The 11,602-nt window shown below is 39.7% G+C and overlaps 1 long non-coding RNA gene across 1 annotated transcript in view; it reads left to right on the forward strand.

The window, feature by feature from the left end:
- LOC114628786 overlaps positions 1-11,027 on the forward strand; it is a 67,290-nt gene extending 56,263 nt beyond the window's left edge. The window contains exon 3 of the long non-coding RNA XR_003712535.1: positions 10,867-11,027. This is a non-coding gene — a long non-coding RNA (uncharacterized LOC114628786). The remainder of the gene's footprint in view (positions 1-10,866) is intronic.
- Positions 11,028-11,602: the final 575 nt, after the last annotated feature.

Consider the following 11,602-nt stretch of genomic DNA (forward strand, 5'->3'; position numbering starts at 1 on the left):
TCTCATTTGGTCTCCCGGTACCCAAACATCAGGACCCAAAGGAAGGGAAATAAAAATGGGATTGAAACGCCCCAGGGGTTCCCAGGAAGAGATTGCTTCAACAAGCTAACCCTGTATTCCAGATCCCCGACGTTGTTTCAGGTATGGTTTGCTGGTCGTGAACCTTTGGCCAGTCTGTTCCTCCTCCTCAGCGAGCTGAGCCTTAGCACGTCTTTGGCACCACTAAATGCACGCTCCCCACCCCCCGCCAGGATCTTGCAACTTTTTCCGCCTTGCCCCTATAAAAGAGTTACACTTTCGAAGAAGACTTTAAAAAAAAAAAGACAAGAAATAGATATAGGTTTTGTAACCGTTAAATAACTTTCCCAGCGTGTATTAAAGGAAGATTGTATTTTATCAACAGCTGATTGATGCCCGTGTGATCCTGTCGGTTTGTCTATAGTATCATATTTATTTAACCTGCTGGGGGACCGTGTTCAGGGGCAGCCTGTTCACGCTGACAAGAGCGTGCACATTACACACTACCCCAGGTATTTTGATTGATTGTTCCCACCCCAAAGCCTTTGGTTCATAATTTAGCACAGCGGGTTCTGCATCACAGACTAGGCAAAAAAAAAAAAAAAAAAAAAAAAAAAAAAAAAATCCTGTAAGAGATTTCACTGAACAATTACTGGCAGCAAATCTTTCTCTACCTGAAATCCCCAAATATTTTAAATACCTCAACAATCACAGAACAGCCAACTCTTATTTACCCTATTTCCTGCAAAGTGGTATCAGAGAATTCATTTTGAGTCTGTGGCCAGACCAGTCAGTATTTCTTGAACTAGGGGTGAAGTGGTGAGGACCTCGCTTTTTTCCCTCTTTCTCTTTCTTTCAAATAGCAGGCTTGGGGTGCTGAGGGAGCAGGGAGAAAAGAATGGACCTTTCCCACAGAAGCTCCTCTTGTGTGGCTTTGGAGTGTAGTTCATAAGGTCTTTTGCTGGAATTACTACCATTGTTTAACTCCAAGAGCCAGGAAAAGGACCTTTTTTTTTTTCCCTTCAGAAGACAAACTCTTCTGTGTACCTAAGAAACATTCAAAAAATATTCGAGTACTTTAAAAAACTAAACCACTTAAGCTGTCTAGCAAAAATGTAACCTGAAGTTAGTAATACTTATTGCAGAACCCAACAAATAATCTATCTTCTCTTAAGGAATTTTCTTTTAAGAAGGCAGCTTGTTGGGGAAACTTATTTTTGTGAGCCCCAGTAAAAGCACGTTTTAACTCATTTAAACAATTGTTTTGACTGTGATGAAAATGGCACACATATTCCTGTAATACTGTTGTTCTGGCTAGTAATTTTTTTTTTTAACGGATAAGAAAACAAGTTTGAAATGTGTGTTGTGTTCAGTGACATTAATGACACTTCTTGTGCCTGGTGGCTTTGCATTTGTCTTTTAGAGAGTCTTGAAGTCTGACAGGTCATCTTGGCAGTATCACATATCTAACCAACCTCCCACCTCAGAGTTTATTTTGGGATTCTAGGTTGGATGGGATGGTTATCAAAACGATCAATCTCATAATGTTCCAGGGTGTAGATACGTAGACACTAAAGAAAGACATCAAGGGAATAATTGTCTTCCCATAAGTCAATATAGCCAATACAGTTCCTTCCTTCACTTCTTAGATTATTATTGGGGCAAAACAATTTAAAAAAATCTCTCTAGTGATAGTAGATACTGGCAACAGCAATTATTAAAACTTCCTTCCTTGTTTCTTCTTCATTTTTGAATATTATTCACAGAAGCTATCTTTGAGCTTGATGTATGCCTTTAAATAAGGATAAAGACATTAACCAAGTTTATATTCTCCTCCTGTTTCTAATTAACATTTCTTTTATTAAATGTCCCTTATTTTTAATGTTGTCACTAGAGTCTTGCTTCTATCATCTCATACTTGGGGCATGTTTGAGAGATCTCAGTGACATCTTTTCTTTGCCAGTAATATCACGTTCAGCCACTCTTTTTATCTCTAGATGTTGCTGTTTATCTTTAGATGGTATTCAATGAAAAAGAAAAACTCAGAATATTTGAAAACTTCAGCAAAGGCATCTCTCTGCTGAGAAAACAGCCATGATTAAATGTAAGTGCAGACACTATCTAGAGAGAAAGACAGGGCAGGCTGGCCAAGGAAATATTTACCCATGCCTCCAAGACAGCCAGGGGCACTAAGGCAGACCCAGTAAGGTGAAAGAAAGGACACTGGTTTGTAGTAAACACATTCTATGCAATTTAATCACACATACTAAGAAAGTATTGAGATAAACTGTGAATCCATTTGTGCTCAGTTTTTTCAAAGCCTTAAGAAACCATTGGTTTACATTGAGAATGATCCTTCCTTCCTTCCTTCCTTCCTTCCTTCCTTCCTTCCTTCCTTCCTCCCTCCTTCCCTCCCTCCTTCTTACCCTCCTCCCACCTTCCTTTTCACACTCATATTTTCTCTCTCTCTCTCTCTCTCTCTCTCTCTCTCTCTCTCTCTTTCTTTTTTTCTTTCTTTCTGAAACATGGTCTCATGTAGCCCTCGCTGGCCTCTAACTTGATGTTAGTTCAGAAGATGACCTAGAGTTTCTTAGTTATCTTGCCTGGTTTATGTGGTGCTGGAATTGTACTCAGGGTCTGGTGTATACTCAGAAAATGCTCTAAAAACTGAGGCATATCTTGGCTCTGTGAATAAAGTTTTTGAAAAAAAAAAACCTACTACCAGTTTTATTTAATAATGAATGAAAACCATCTCATATGTTGTTTCCTGGGGAATATTTTGATTATTTTAAATATATGCTGATACATACACATACAAATTAACCTCTTTGAAGTTTGGCTTACATCTTAATTGTATACCTCTGGGCAGGTTACTCCATTTCTCTCTCCCTGAGTTCTTTTATGTAGAGAAATACTAATCATACCTGTTATCATGGATTGTCAAAAGGGTTGTGTGAACTAACTCCCAAGAAGCTCTTAGAACTGGCAGGCATAACTCCTAGCCATTCAGCGGCTGTTGCTATAGGCCATGGTGCACACTGATGTTTTAATATTATTGAAAATATGTTCTTTTTCTGGTCACCTGTAATGTTGTATGACCAGATGCTAATACTCAAACTAAGGATGAGTTGGTTTAAGCTTCTAGAAAAAAAAGTACTGTTGCTCCTGTCTAAAGGAAATCCAGGGACAAAGAGTGGAGCAGAGACTGAAGGAAAGGCCACCCAGAGACTGCCCCACCTGGAATCCACCCCATATGCAGTCACCAAACCCAGACACTATTGGGGATACCAAGAAGTGCTTGCTGACAGGAGCCTGACACAGCTGTCTCCTGAGAGGGTCTGCCAGAGCCTGACCAATACAAATGTGGATGCTTGCAGCCAACCATCGAACTGAGCACAAGGACCCCAATGGAGGAGTTAGGGGAAAGACTGAAGGAACTGAAGGAGCTTTATCTGGCATCAATGGGAGGGGAGGCCCTTGGTCCTGTGAAGACTTGATGCCTCAGTGTAGAGGAATGCTGGGGTGGTGAGGCTGGAGAGGGTAGGGGGTGGGGAAGAACCCTCATAGAAGCAGGGTAAGAGGGGATGGGATAGGAGGTTGGCAGAGGGGAAACTGAGAAAGGGGATAACATTTGAAATGTAAATAAATAAAATATACAATTCTTAAAAAAGTACTGTATGTATTCAAGTATCAGCAGAACAAAACTGCCCCCAAGGAGCAAAGCAAACTTTGTCTGTCTTGTATCTTAGACACACTAAATGAACCTATATGTAAAGTCCAAGAACAAACTTCAGCTCCAGAAAGTAGTGAGAACGGCACCAAAATGCTTGCACACCAAGTGCACATCGACTCAGAGAGACTTGACTGGAAACTCCTGAAGAGCCAAATAGCTATGTCCTTGGTTTCTAGCCCCGTTCCCTGCTATTCCATAAGGACACCAGCATACTCCTTTCTTACACTTGCAATGTGCACCTACATCCTCCATGGGATACTTGAAGTCTCTCTGTTAATATTTAACCTGGCTGAGGTGTTTCAGCTTTGCTAAAAGCATCCTTTTGTAATATGTGTTTTAGTTACGCACTATTAGGTTACACAAGGCTGAATTTATTCCTAGGAGAACGTGACATGTTCTGGCAACCCGTTAGATCTGTCCATTAAAAACGAGAACGCCAATGTTAAAAAATATAGGTTTAAATAATACAAAAAAAAGTTTCTGTTCTGCTTGTTTCCTGATTCACGTGTTGAGTTTGGGGTTATTAACAATACCAGACTCAACTGGAAACTGCGGTAACATTACCTGACTGTGGTGTCTCTTTGTTTGTGAGCTGGTCTGTTGCCACTTCCATCAGCAGTAACCTGAGAGCTCAAACTGAAAGTGGAGTTCCTGGGAGGTGGTGGAAAGAGCCCTCTCCTCCCCTGAAGGTCACCTTTGGCAGCTACAGAACAAGACTTTCTGTTGTTACAGTCCAATCCTAGGACTTCAAGGATGAATAGTTTTCATCTTTTGTCGCTCCCCTAGTGAACACCTAGATCAAGCTGAGCCAGGAGCTGGTATCCTCAGGCTCATCAACGTTAACGTGATACCTGGAACCACACCCTTCTTCTCTTTCAGTTCGTGTTCCGTGGCCTATTCAGTTCTTTTATTCACAATGCCTTGACAGTCATAAGGAAGTCTGGTATGTATACCAGAAACACAGGAAGTCCCGGGACTCTGGACTTTGTGGACAGTTAACTTGATCCAAACGGGGATGGACTTTGTACATCAGATAAATTGTTTCTTCCAGATGTCAGTTGTTGTTGCTTGCTTTGATCTGACAATGAAGTCCAGGTGTTTGAGCTCAGCTTCACTGGTGGGAATTTCTCACTTTTCCCTAATTATCTTTTTTTTTTTTAAAAAAAGAATTATTTACTTATTTTATGTATATAAGTACACTGTAGCTGTCTTCAGACACACCAGAAGAGGGCATCAGTTCTCATTACAGATGGTTGTGAGCCACCTTGTGATTGCTGGGAATTGAACTCAGGACCCCTGGAAGAGGAGTCAATGCTCTTAACCACTGAGTCATCTTTTCAGCCCCTCCCTAATTATCTTTAAGATGAGGATGAAGGTGACATCAATGAACTATAAATCCTTCTTCTTACATCTCCCACTATTGCTCCAGAAGCCTGAAATGAATTTTTGACTTTCTCATATTCAGGTTAATAGCAGCATCAAAGCTGCCTTTAAAACACCAAACAGGCCTTAGGATATCCCCCGAGATCTGGTATTTCCTGTGCTTGGAATGTGAGGTTGAAGGAAGTACTAGAGGTCTTCTCTAATTCATAAATAAACTTCCTTTTAAATATCGCTCCTTTTGAGATTTTGTAAATAGTTAAACTAATTTACATATTTCTTTTCTCCCCTCTTCCTTTTATCGAAGCTCATAAGTAAGGAGACACCTTAACAGGCTTTCATCGTAGACAGCTTGCTTCTTATTGCCTTTTTCATAGCACAGCTATCAAAAATAAGATAATGCCCAAAGATCTGGAGCCTAGTCACCCTTCATGCTGAGTTTAAAGAGTCCTGAGGCCCTTTAAGTTAGCCCTGGTTATGTACGAGGGTGGCTGCGGTGTTTGCTCTGCCCCATTTTGATGGAGAGGGTAATGTGTTTGCCAGATAAGGGGAAAGGGACCGGTCACAAACACAGGACTCTGTTTGATAAACCCTGACATGGTTAGTCATTTTTCACACACATGAAAGGAAGCTTTCAGACCTGAAGGAAAATAGAGGTGTCCGTTCAATCTTACCCGTGTTTATCAAGACAAAAAAGGTAAATACAGAAAGTTGGCATCCTGTTGTCTATTTAACTAATTAGCTCCAGAGCTTATCATGAAACTGAAAAGTTGGATAATGTACAAGTTTGTTTGTTTTAGTTGTGATTTAGTGAGAGAGGTAAGTTTTTCAGGTTCATAGACACGGAAAAGGGAGTTATTTTGCTGGCCCTGTGTTGCCCCAATGGCAAGGTGTAGGGTTTATAAGAAGGAATCCTTGATCTGAACTTAAGCCTTTATAGGGCCTCTCTGTGTTCTTGGAGTAAAACACTATTTGAAGTCAGGATTAAAATACATAATCAATGACAATACTTTGTAAAGAGGCCTGTAGCCTGAGAGCATTTGAAAAGGCTGGGAATAAAAATACCTTGCCTGGCATACACTTAGTAATTTGAAGTTGGTCTGTTCTAGAACTCCAGGTAATGTATATGAATAATAAAGGCATTTTAAAAGAAATAACTGGCTATGGGGTTGCAGCCAAGTTGGTAGGGAAATGCCTAGCATAAATGAGGCTGTGGGTTCAGTTTTTAGCACTGTATGAATTAGGCATGCTGGTACACACCTGTAACCTTATCCCTCAGAGGGCAGAGGCTGGGCTGATCCAAAGCTCAAGGCCATTTTCAGTGTCGCAGTGAGTTTGACATCAACCCAAGGTATGTGACACCACCAAGTCTCAACAAACCAAATAAAAGCAACAAGAAAGTCATTTTGCTATTGACAATGATTTTTAACATGTTGGGGATTGGGACGCAAGAGATAGCTCAGAGAACTCAGAGGACCCGAGTTCAGTTCCCAGCACCCACACTGTGGGGCTCACAACCATCTGTAACTCCAGGGGACCCAATGCCACTTTTTTTGCCTCTGGGGGCATCCATACACATTAAAAACATACACAAATAAAAACAAATCTTTGTTTAAGAAATCAAATATTTAAACGTTGGGAATGAACTAAGTTTTGCTTTATGCAAATTTTTCTTTTCAAGAAAAGCAGAAAGAAAATTACATACGTCACATGGTAGAGCCATTTCTTGAAATAAAAATCCAGCTATTTTTATTATTGTCACTGCACTTTGGGGCTCAACTTGAATAGTTTAATGACTCCCGGTTAATTTATTAGGAAATAGCAACACTAACTTAATATCCTAGTAATTTTTTTCCTGATTTTCTTATTAGAAATTCTACTTCTCTGGTTTCTTCTAAATTAAAAGTGTTTAATAAACTAAGGAAGTGACCTTCAATGATTAGTGCATCTATAGAATACTTAAGAATGAGATTACGTGAATTTCTAGGCCTGTGCTTTTTCCATATATGAATCAATTTACCCACTTTTGTGCTTTGTTATTAATAATTTATATGAATGTAGAGTTTTAGATGAATTTAATGTCAACCAGGGATTAATGTGTATTAATTAAATTGACAGTGTCTTCTTTAATGAGAAAAAAGGATTTAGTTCTAATACTGATGATCTTAATCAAGCTTTCCTCCACTTGTCTGTATTTTCTCAACATTAGGAATTATTTTTATTACAAGGTGAAGTAATTTAGTGTTGGCTGGGCGGCAAAACTCAGATAAATCATGTGATTGCAAACTGATTTTGTTTTTGTTCCTGGGGTTGTATAACCAAGCCGTGTAACTTTCAATTAAAAAGGAAACAATTTGTGTCAGCCATTTAAAAATAAAAACAGAAATTGAACTCTACATTTCATTTTCTTTTGAGTATTATGTAAGATGGCTAAATGTTTGGCGGGATTAGACCCAGCCTGTATCTACCACTTAATGTTCACCATGTTTGTTTGAATCTTCTTACATAGAGAAAAGGCTGCATTTACCCAGATGATTTCCGAGTACAATCCTTGTCACAGAAGGGACCATATTTTGTAATAAAATCTTTCCACAGACTTGTGAAGACTCTGGAATTATTATATCATCACTTTGAGAAAAGGCCATACTGCCCCAATACATGTGGGAATGTAAAATTGTCCTGATGTGCTCCCTCCCAGAAAGCTATGCACATAAAAGAGTATGTGCCTCAGTTAGACCCCTTGAGGCTCTGATGATACCACTTCTCACTCCTGTCTTTTTTGTTGTTCTTAAGATATGGTCTTGTTGTGAAGTTCAGACCAGGCTGGTCTCAAACTCACAACCCTGCAATATCTTTATCTCTCCAAGTACCATCACACTGGCCCAGTTGCTTTCTAACTTACAACCTCATTATTATTTTGAAGGGGAAAATTGAGACAAGAATGCAGGGAGAGGAAGAACTGCCAAAGATAAAATTCTAATTATGATATGCATCTATTTTCCTCCATAAACAGACAATTATGTGCCATTGTGTGCACACACGTGGACACACTAACACACATACATTTTAAGACAAGGTTTCAGTCAGGCAATGGTAGTGCATGCCTTAATACCAGCAGGGAGATCTCAGAGTTAGAGGCCTGGTCTACAGAGTGAATTCCCGGATAACTAGGACTACACAGAGAAATTCTGTCTAGAAAAACCCAAACTCTAACCAATCCAAAACAACTCACCCCCCAAAACCCCAACAACAACAACAACCCAAACAAAAACCTCAAGGTTCTCACTATGTATCCCTGGCTGACCTGAAACTTGAGACTTAGACCAAGATGACCTTGAACTCACAGAGATCCACTTGCCTCAGCTTTCTAAGTGCTGGGATAAAAGACATGCACCACCCCACCATGCTCAGCAAACAATATACATACAAACATACATACATACATACACACAGTCTAAAATTGCTTCTGTCTCAATACACCACACTTCTGGGAATACACCCAATGGGATGAGGAAAAGTCTAAGGCAAATGAAGGAAAGATTTATTTATTAATTTTGAACCTGGAAACAGAGTGATCCAGAGGGAGGGATTTGACTTTTAAATGATTATGCTCATATTTAGCTACCCAATGTGCTTGTCTAGCAGAGCTTTTTAAAAGTTTAACTTAATTTTATTCTTTTATGTGGATGAATGTTTTGTCTGCATGTATGTCTATGTACTATATGTGTGCCTGGTACACTCAGAGCTCTGAAGAGTGCCTCAGATTCCTTGGAACTGGAGTTATGTATGGTTGAGAGCTGCTGTGTGGGTCCTTTGAATTGAACCTAGATTTGCTGGGAGAATATTGGCTGCTGTTAACTGTTAGGCAATCTGTCCAGCCTACATAGCTTTTATTAAAAGAACTACTTTGATTCTTGATCTTTGACAGTTAAAGAATCAAATCTACTTCTCTACCAAGATGGAACCCAAACTTGCAGACTCTATATTTGGTATAGAATGCAGTTTTTTTTAAAAAAAAGAAAGAAAGAAAGGAAAAAAGGAAGGAAGAAAGAAAGAAAGAAAGAAAGAAAGAAAGAAAATCAATCAACAAACCAAACCAACAACACTACCCTTAACAGTATCTTCTGAATATGGAGAGCATAGTGTATCAATTGAGTTGAATGGGGATCAACTCAATTCCAGGGGGATTTTCTTCTCATTCGTTTTTAGACAGGGTCTCACTATGTTGTCTTGATTGGTCTGCAACTTGCTTTGTAGACCAGGCTGACCTTGAGCTCACAGGGGTCTGGTAGCCTCTCCCCGATTGTTGGGATTAAAAGTCTGCACCATGAAACCAGGCAAAGAGGATGTCTTTATAATTCATTCCAGTGAAGGCACTGAGCAAGACCATGCTACTGTTTGTCAGGGGTGGCAGGGAAAGGGCGCTTAGATTGTCCTAAAGCCACTCAAATCATTGTTTTCCAACAGTGATTACACAAATGGAACCACCCGGGAAACTTTTTAAATATCTGCATCACAATCATCCAAGAAATGCCTTCCTTTGCAGACACAAACATGCCATTGACAACTATAATTTCTGCTATTTGTTAGAAATTGAGGCACCGTAGCCATGTTATCCTGAGATGAGAGTGGTCACTGGGAGAGCAGAATTGCTTGCTGTTTGATTGTCCCCTTTGAAACTCAGCAAACCACAATATCCTGTCTTTAAGTAACATTCTAACATGGGAAGATAAAGATGAGCCCTGGGAACAGTAGAACCTCGGTACAGAAAATAGTACAGAACTCACTCACATGTCTAAATTATTTTCCTTTTCAAATAAATGGTATTTATTACGTCAGGTAATATTTATATAGCAGATGATCAATTTCTTACTTGCTTATCGAATTTACTCAAATTCTTTCTCCTGTGGGGTGTGTGTGTGTTTGTGTGTATGTGTGTACATATCATGGTGATGCACATGTGTAAGTCAGAGGACATTTGGAGCCTATGCCCTAGGGATCCAACACATCAAGTTTGGGGGCAAGTGCCTTTACCACAGAGCCATCTTGCCAGCTCATCTTTATATTTTGATATTTTGAGAGTACAAGATATTCAAAATGTGAAAGCAGCCATTTAGAAGCTATTCTGTTTATACGGATTGATAAATATAAGAAGTTGGTTCTGTCCATAGTGTTATTCGTATGTCGAGATAATGACAGTGGAAGATACCTTCTAAGATTATAGTCTCTAGCAGTCACCAAGTGATGACTGGGCACATGGCTCAGTAGCAAAGCTCTTACCAAGCTCCCCCCCTCCATTACCTGGAGAGCTCATAGACACAAGGGTTACTCCAGAATATTCCTATTTGTATCTTGTATGTTTCCCATTTGATCTGAGGCTGAGCTGCTAGTAAGCATGAGGGTAGGCAGCCAGTCACTATACTGTTCCAGTTTGTCAATCACAGGTACCCATTTGAGGATTCAAGAGGGAAGAGATTCCCTCTCTGTACCAATACTATCCAGGGTTAATGATTAGAGTGCTCATATTTGCACTGGGAAGTAGTAGGGAGAATCATGTGGTTGGACCCAGCTTCCTTGGTTGGATGAAATACCGTCCATCTTGTTGGCAGGATGTACTCCTCCCTAAATGCTTTGAAGATGACCTGCTTCATGAGCTACTATAGCTAATGACATAGCACAGGTGTTATTCTTTCCTCACTCCTAACTCACAGATGAAGAAACCAAATCTCTTACAGACAAAATAGCTCATCATGGGCTCCCAAGGGAGTAACTGACAGAAGAGAGATCTGAAGCAGCATGGAAAGCAAGGTGTGGTGGCTTGCATCTGTAATTGCAGCACTCAGGAGGCAGAGGCTGGAACATCAGCACAAATTCAAGGCTATCACAGTGAGTTTGATGCCAGGTAGGGATGCATAGCAGGATTCTGTCACAAACTAACTAACTAACTAACTAACTAACTAACTAACTAACTAACCAACCAACAAACCAACCAAAAATTGAACAAACTAAAATAGGACTAAGTTGGATGTAGTGGTGCATGCATCTAATCCATGACACAGTTGATTGAGGTAGAAGGATCTCAAATTTAAGGTTAGCCTGTATACTTTGGAACACTCCTTTCTCAAAACCTTAAAAACAGTAAAACATGATGATGATATGATTCCAATGATTTCATTCCCTTTCTGCAGCACACATACCACACAAACACACACACGCACACACACAAACACACACCCCATAATCATCGACAAAATATATGTCATATATTGCACTATAAAACGTTCAACATGATCAATAAAAATTCAAACTACGTTGGCAAATAAAATAAATGCAAAGCAAATGAGATATGACAATAAGGAAAAGAATATCGAGTACAAATTGTATCCACAAAGCTTTATTATCTTGTCAGTTGTAATGAACTTGACCCTAAACTTCTGAAGAGCAGGCAGGCTTTAAGGGCTCCATGTGACA

This window comes from Grammomys surdaster, unplaced genomic scaffold (genome assembly GCF_004785775.1).
Source record: "Grammomys surdaster isolate TR1022 unplaced genomic scaffold, NIH_TR_1.0 271, whole genome shotgun sequence".
Classification (NCBI taxonomy): Eukaryota; Metazoa; Chordata; class Mammalia; order Rodentia; family Muridae; genus Grammomys; species Grammomys surdaster.